This window comes from Palaemon carinicauda, chromosome 20, assembly GCF_036898095.1.
Source record: "Palaemon carinicauda isolate YSFRI2023 chromosome 20, ASM3689809v2, whole genome shotgun sequence".
NCBI classification, from domain to species: Eukaryota; Metazoa; Arthropoda; class Malacostraca; order Decapoda; family Palaemonidae; genus Palaemon; species Palaemon carinicauda.
In genome coordinates, this window is record NC_090744.1 from 26,790,841 (window position 1) to 26,798,340 (window position 7,500).

Here is a 7,500-nt window from a genome sequence, read left to right on the forward strand (position 1 = left end):
AATTGGAAAAGCATAATACTATAATCCCAAGGGATCCAATAGGGATTCAAACCAGTGCGGAATGTTGACCTTAAAATCTATAATAGTATTAAGTTCATTCAAGAAGTGATAATCTCAGTTACAAGATTGAATTATTTGACGTTATTCTGAGGAATTAGTTTACTTCTAAGTAACTTACTGATAGTAACGTATATTAATACAATGCCTAAATATATATAAAAAAAATGGTGTATATTTTACATATGGTGCAATGACTAGAATAAAAAAATGAATGAAACTAAAACAAAACCAAAAAAAATTATATGTAACAATTATGCTGATGAGAATAAGGTGACTGATAAATTAGTTGAAAAAAAAAAATCTATCCCTGATTTAAAGAACACAAGGATGTTAATGTTGTTGTTGTCCAACTACAACCCTGGTTCGAAAAGCAGAATGCTACAAGCCCAAGGGCTCCAACAGGGAAAATAGCAGAGCTACGAAAGGAGATAAGGGCATAGCAAATGAACTCTCTCTCTCTCTCTCTCTCTCTCTCTCTCTCTCTCTCTCTCTCTCTCTATATATATATTATATATATATATATATATATATATTATATAATATATATCATCAGTTGTTACTAGTCCACTGCAGAACTAATGCCTCAGACATGTCCTTCTACTTGCGTCTGTTTATGGTCTTTCTATGGTAGTCCACAACCGCAAACTTTCTTAGTTTGCCAATCCATCGTCTTTTATTCTTTCCCTTGATTCTTTTACAATCACTAGGGACCCATTCTGTTATTCTTAATGTCCATCTATTGTCTGTCATTCTCAATACATGTCCTGGCCATCTCCATTTCTTTCGCTTAAATGTTGTTAGAATTTTCTCTACTTTAGTTTGCTCTCGTATCCATGTTGCTCTTTTTGTTTCTTAGTGTTATTCATATAATTATTCTTTCCATAGCTCTTTGAGATGTGAATAGCTTATGTTCCAAGACTTTAGTAAGGCCATTCTGAGTGGAGATACCTTAACGTGGTGAAAGAGTTTGCGTATCGCCGTGATCAGCAAAGCTGTACTAGTCGGGGATACCAATACTAGGTTTGTTTGTTATGAGCGATCAGAAACATCTCCTACCATCACCAATTCGCATTCTAGTATGGTGATGAAAACTGGCAGAAACCTAAACATGAATGGACATGTCCACCTTTCTCCTGCAGTAGACTAGAAACAGTTGAATTTGTGGTTGCCGTTGATTATATATATATAATATATATATATATATATATATATATATATATATATATATTTATATATATATATATATATATATATATATATATTATATATATATATATATATATAGGCTATATCTGGTCACGCTCAGAGGCATTTCCAGACGTATAGCTACTCGGTCTACCACCATCCCTTGGGTAGGGGGGGGGGGGGGTGATTGGTTAGGAAAGGGGGAGGGTGTGTGCATGTGTATATCTAAGAATTTAGCTGTTATTTTTGACGGGTCGCGTACACTAGTTTCATACCCAATTGGGGATTCAGTTTGCAAAAAAACCTCATATTGATAATCAAATAGGGAAAGAAAGTACTTCAGACATTTCCAAGTGTGTAAATTGTATAAGAAAACACTAGATTCTGATAATAATTATAATTATAATCAGAAATATTGCCTGTGGAGGAGACCAGCCACAAATACTACAAATGTTTTGCATTCTTTCAAGTTTGGAAAAAAAAATGGAATTTGGAGTTTTTAGAAGAGAATTCGCGTGATATTTACACTGAATAATCAAGACAATTTATCTAATTGTTGACCAGGCTGACATGAGTCTTTTTATTGTTTATATATGACATATCTGTTTTTGACGTTGTTAATAGTTTATATAGAACATATCTGTTTTGACGCTGTTACTGTTTTTAGAATGATATATTGTTAATTTATTCTCATCATTTATTTATTTCCTTTCCTCACCGGGCTATTTTTCCCTGTTGGAGCCCTTGGGCTTATAGCATCTTGCTTTTCCAACTAGGGTTGTAGCTTGGCTAGTAATAATAATAACTGTTGTATCAGCTGCCACATGGTTACAAAGACTGGCAGGTAGAAACAGTATATTCATTATCGAGTGGAGGTGATAAGGTGTATTAAAAAACTTGAATAAAATACGTAGAGTGACTCGGTGAATATAGTCTATTATTAACTGTGATCTAAAATAAGAGAGAAGGTCATGATGGGTGCCTTCATCATCATCTCTCTCTCTCTCTCTCTCTCTCTCTCCTCTCTCTCTCTCTCTCTCTCTCTCTCTCTCTCAGAGTAAATGAGTGCAAATCATTTAGCCAAAATCCTAAAGGGATAATTGATTTGCATATCTTCCACAACTCTCTCTCTCTCTCTCTCTCTCTCTCTCTCTCTCCTCTCTCTCTCTCTCTCTCTCTCTCTCTCCTATCAGAGTAAATGAGTGCAATTCGTTTAGCAAAAAATACAAAATGGATCAATGATTTGCATATCTTCTAATACTACTACTACTACTACTACTACTACTCTCTCTCTCTCTCTCTCTCTCTCTCTCTCTCTCTCTCTCTCTCTCTCTCTCTCTCTCTCTCTCTCTCTCTCTCTCTCTCAGAGTAAACAAGTGCAATTCGTTTAGCTAAAACACGAAAGGGATGAATGCTTTGCATATCTTCCACAACTCTCTCTCTCTCTCTCTCCTCTCTCTCCTCTCCTCTCTCTCTCTCTCTCTCTCTCTCTCTCTCTCTCTCTCAGAGTAAATAAGTGCAATTCCGTTTAGCTAAAACACGAAAGGGATGAATGCTTTGCATATCTTCCACAACTCTCTCTCTCTCTCTCTCTCTCTCTCTCTCTCTCTCTCTCTCTCTCTCTCTCTCTCTCTCTCTCTCTCTGAGTAAATAAGTGCAATTCTTTAAGCAAAAACACGAAAGGGATGAAAGGTTAGCATATCTTCCACAATTCTCTCTCTCTCTCTCTCTCTCTCTCTCTCTCTCTCTCTCTCTCTCTCTCTCTCTCTCTCTCTGTCAGAGTAAATGAGTGCAAATCATTTAGCAAAGACACGAACGGGATGAAAGGTTTACATATCTTCCACAATTCTCTCTCTCTCTCTCTCTCTCTCTCTCTCTCTCTCTCTCTCTCTCTCTCTCCTCGCTCTGTCAGAGTAAATGAGTGCAAATCATTTAGCAAAAACACGAAAGGGATGAAAGGTTTGCATATCTTCCACAATTCCCCCCCCCCTCTCTCTCCTCTCTCTCTCTCTCTCTCTCTCTCTCTCTCTCTCTCTCTCTCTCTCTCTCTCTCTGTGTGTGTGTGTGTGTGTGTGCGTGTGTGTGTGTGTGTGTGTTAGAGTAAATAAGTGCAATTCGTTTAGCTAAAACACGGAAGGGATGAATGCTTTGCATATCTTCCACAACTCTCTCTCTCTCTCTCTCTCTCTCTCTCTCTCTCTCTCTCTCTCTCTCTCTCTGTGCGCGCGTGCATGCTTGAAGATTAGCAAATTCCTCGAGTGCTATCATCTATCAAAACGCTTAAACGTTTCTCGTCTGGAATCCGCGAGAACTTGCGACTCTGTCAGCAATAAATCAAAATCAGCTCGTTTCCCCCCGTTCCCTCATTCCCGCTCGAATGAAGAGAACTAGAGGTAATTTCTCACTTGGGTCGTATGTCTTGATTTGGGCCAAATAGTACCTCGGGTGCGGTTTCTCTGGAGCGTCAACTAAAATATTGTAGTCTTCGTGGTTTTAGGATGGGTTGTTATCATTTGTTAATGCTATCACTTTTTTGTTTGTGTTGTTGATATTGTTATCATATTTATTGCTGTTTTCGATATTTGATGCTGATATAATTTTATTAAAATAGAAGTTGAAAAAATGAACTAAATAAATAAATAAATAGATAAACATTTTACTAATTATTAACCTCGTTAACCTAATGTCGTTTTTGCTGTTAATATTACTCTTGAAATCTTATTATTCAGTGACTAGTTTGGCAGTAAGTTGAAAAGAGCGGCGAAACTAATTGAACATGAGAATAAAGCTATAAAGACAATGGTTTTAACAGGGAATAATAATGATCTTTCTCCTTATTAAAACACATGAAGGGAAGATGGAAGCAAAAATAAAAAAAAAATTTTTATATAGATTGAATAAAAGAGCAAAATAAGGAGTATAAATAGCAGACTTTGGTATTTTAAAGATAATCACTTCATGGTTTAAATATGAATAGTGTAAATAGGAAAACAATATTTCAGTGAAATAATGATAATACTAATAACTGACAGGAAAGTTCTCAAGAACAAAGTCTCTGGAGGCAGAAGGTTAGAAAAGGCAGCCTTGTTTGGTTAAGGATGTGAAAGAAGGGAAGCACTTAAATGCATGTTGCGCTCACACCATGAGCAGTTATTATTATTATTATTATTATTATTATTATTATTAAAAGCTAAGCTATAACCCTAGTTGGAGACGCAAGATACTATAAGCCCAAAGGTTCCAACAGGGAAAAATAGCCCAATAATGAAAAGAAACAAGGAAATGAATAAACTACAAGAGAAGCAACACATAATCAAAATAAAATATTTTAAGAACAGTAATAACATTAAATTAGACATAAAATATATAACTATAAAATCTTAAAAAAAAAAAAAAGAGGAAAAGAAATAAGATAGAACAGCTGCCCGAGTGTACCTTCAAGCAAGAGAACTCTAACCCAAGACAGTGGAAGACCATGGTACAGAGGCTATGGCACAACCCAAGATCAGAGAACAATGATTTTATTTTGATGTGTCCTTCTCCTAGAAGAGCTGCTTACCATAGCTTAAGAGTCTCTTTGCTACCCTTACCAAGAGGAAAGTAGCCACTGAACAACTATAGTGTAGTAGTTAACACTTTCAGCTGGATGAAGTTTTTCATTAATCTAGGGTGCAATGGGTGTTTTTTTTTTTTTACCCTTTACCAATCAATCTCTAAAAAATATATCTCCCCTAATAGCGCTACGTGTCTGGCTATATATAAACATAACTATGTTTCTTTACTGTCACGCTCAGCGGCATTCCCAAACGTATGCCTACTCGATCTCCTTGTCCCATGGGTAGGTGGATACGGAGAAGTCATGCCCTGATGAGAGGGGGGGGGGGGGGTTTACCCCGAGAGGTACACTTGGAAACCACACTCTCCCACAAATTGTCTAAACTGCCGGGCTGTAGTTAGGAAAGGAGGAGGGAGTCGGAAGGCTTGAATCGTGTGTGCGAGTGTGTGTGCATATCTATTTAAATATGAAGCCGTCATTTTAGACGGTTCGGGTACACTAGTTTATAAAACCTAGTCCTCTGCTTCACCTTCTTAGGGGGGGGGGGGGGGGTTCCCAACATTTTCTTCATGTAGCCAAATTGTAAAAAAAAATGCAATTCTATAAACATATTCATGATTATTAATACTCCAAAAGCTCCCTACCCAACGTGAAAACCAATTAAGATAATCTCAAACCTTCTGGAGAGAGAGAGAGAGAGAGAGAGAGAGAGAGAGAGAGAGAGAGAGAGAGAGAGAGAGAGAGAGATTGGGGTCGTGACACTATCTAAAACGTCCCTGCCTGGCGATCTGCTGGACTGGGGTTAGAGACCCGCTAAAGCTAGATAGTTTCTTTTATTTTCTACTGTACAACCTCCCCCTCCTGTGGTTACTTTTATTTCAAATATGAATTAACAATTTCTTTGATATCATCTTCCCTTGATGTTTTTTTTTTCTTTTTTTTTTCTTTTTTTGATAAGGAGCAAGATTTTGTACGAAATTGTGGCACGCATTGTCACGACTTGAGTCGTGAACTGGCGTGAAATGTTCGTAAACCCGTCATGACATCGTGGCATGTCGTGACGAGAATTTTGAAATGTTCAAAATTTTGGTCACGACAAAATTTCGTGACTGGGTCCTGAACTATGCGCGAACTGTTCGTGAACTCGTTGGGACGATGCGGTAAGTGCCCAAACTATGCGCAAACTATGCATGAATTCGTCGTGAACTTGTCGTGCCAGTTCGTGTCAATGTGGACAGGTCAGCTGTGATTCTGAGATAATTTTTTTTTTTTTTTTTTTTGATCTTCCAGTTCGTACCACAAAATGTCACGACTTGCCATGACAAATTCGTGGCAAAAAGTCGTGCAAGTGTCAGGGTACCTTTATTATTGTTCCCTGTTAAAACCATTGTCATTATTGACTTATTCTCTGATTATCTTCAGTTTCTCCTCTCTTTTCAACTTACTTCAAAAATAGTCACTAAACTAAAAAAGCACTCTGAGAGTGGGGGAGCCTATAAGTCTATCTGCTGAGTCATCAGCAGCCACTGCCTAGCCCTCCCTGGTCCTAGCTTGGGTGGAGAGGTACTTGATCGCTGATCATATGTGAATATGGTCAGTCTCTAGGGCATTGACATTGTGCATTGCCTCTGCCATTATTAGCCAGAAAGAATGAAAGTCTGTCCTAATGTAAGGTTTGTTTATTGATTATAACAGCAACAACAACAACTTAAATTTTTTTTACCTTTGTATAAAAATAAATAAATAATAAACAATAAAACAAGTAAAGAGAACAAAGATAAAAATCTTTAGTATTGGGTTTAAAAAGTTCAGTAAATAGTTCGTCCTATTATAAAGACCAGGATGTGAAGAATAGATGTTTTCAAACGGTGTAATCATCAAATCCCTTTTATATAAAACAAAATTAGTTTGAAAAGAGATGACAATAAAATATATGAACTCGATAGCATTAATCAGTGAGCACATTTATGTGAACATACGGCCTATCATTATCATCTATTAATTTCCACTTGTTATTTACTTTATTCTCTGCTATCAGCGTTATCAATATCCCTCTCCTACCATTTCCCTGCTCATCTTTTTATAATGACAATAATTAAAACGATGTTAACTATGACATTTACAATTCTTCATAAAAAGGGAGTGACATATTTAGTGCCATAATGTAACCTTTTACGTTGTAACCTGGCAATATGCACGATCACTAATGCTAATACACAATAGGTACTGTGCCCGTGCAATGCTTTACACACATATAGCAATAAAGGCTTTTAAAGGTCTCTCACGAAAGGCAGGGGCAAGGGACAGTGATATTGCCCTATCGAGCAGGACAATGCCCTAGAGACTGATCATATACACATATGATCAGCACCCAAACCCCCTCTCCACCCAAGCTAGGACCAAGGCCACTCATGAATGGCAGAGGCAAGGGACAGTGACATTGCCCTATTGAGCAGGACAATGCCCTAGAGACTTACCATATATACATCTGATTAGCACCCAAGCCCCCTCCCCACCCAAGCTATGACCAAAGAGGGCCCGGCAATGACTGCCGACGACTCAGCAGATAGACATATAGGCTCCCCAAACCACTATCCTTAGCTCACAAAGATGGTGAGGATGCAGCGACCAAAAGAAACTAACGAATTTGAGCGGGACTCGAACCCCAGTCTGGTGTTCACCAGTCAGGGATGGTACCA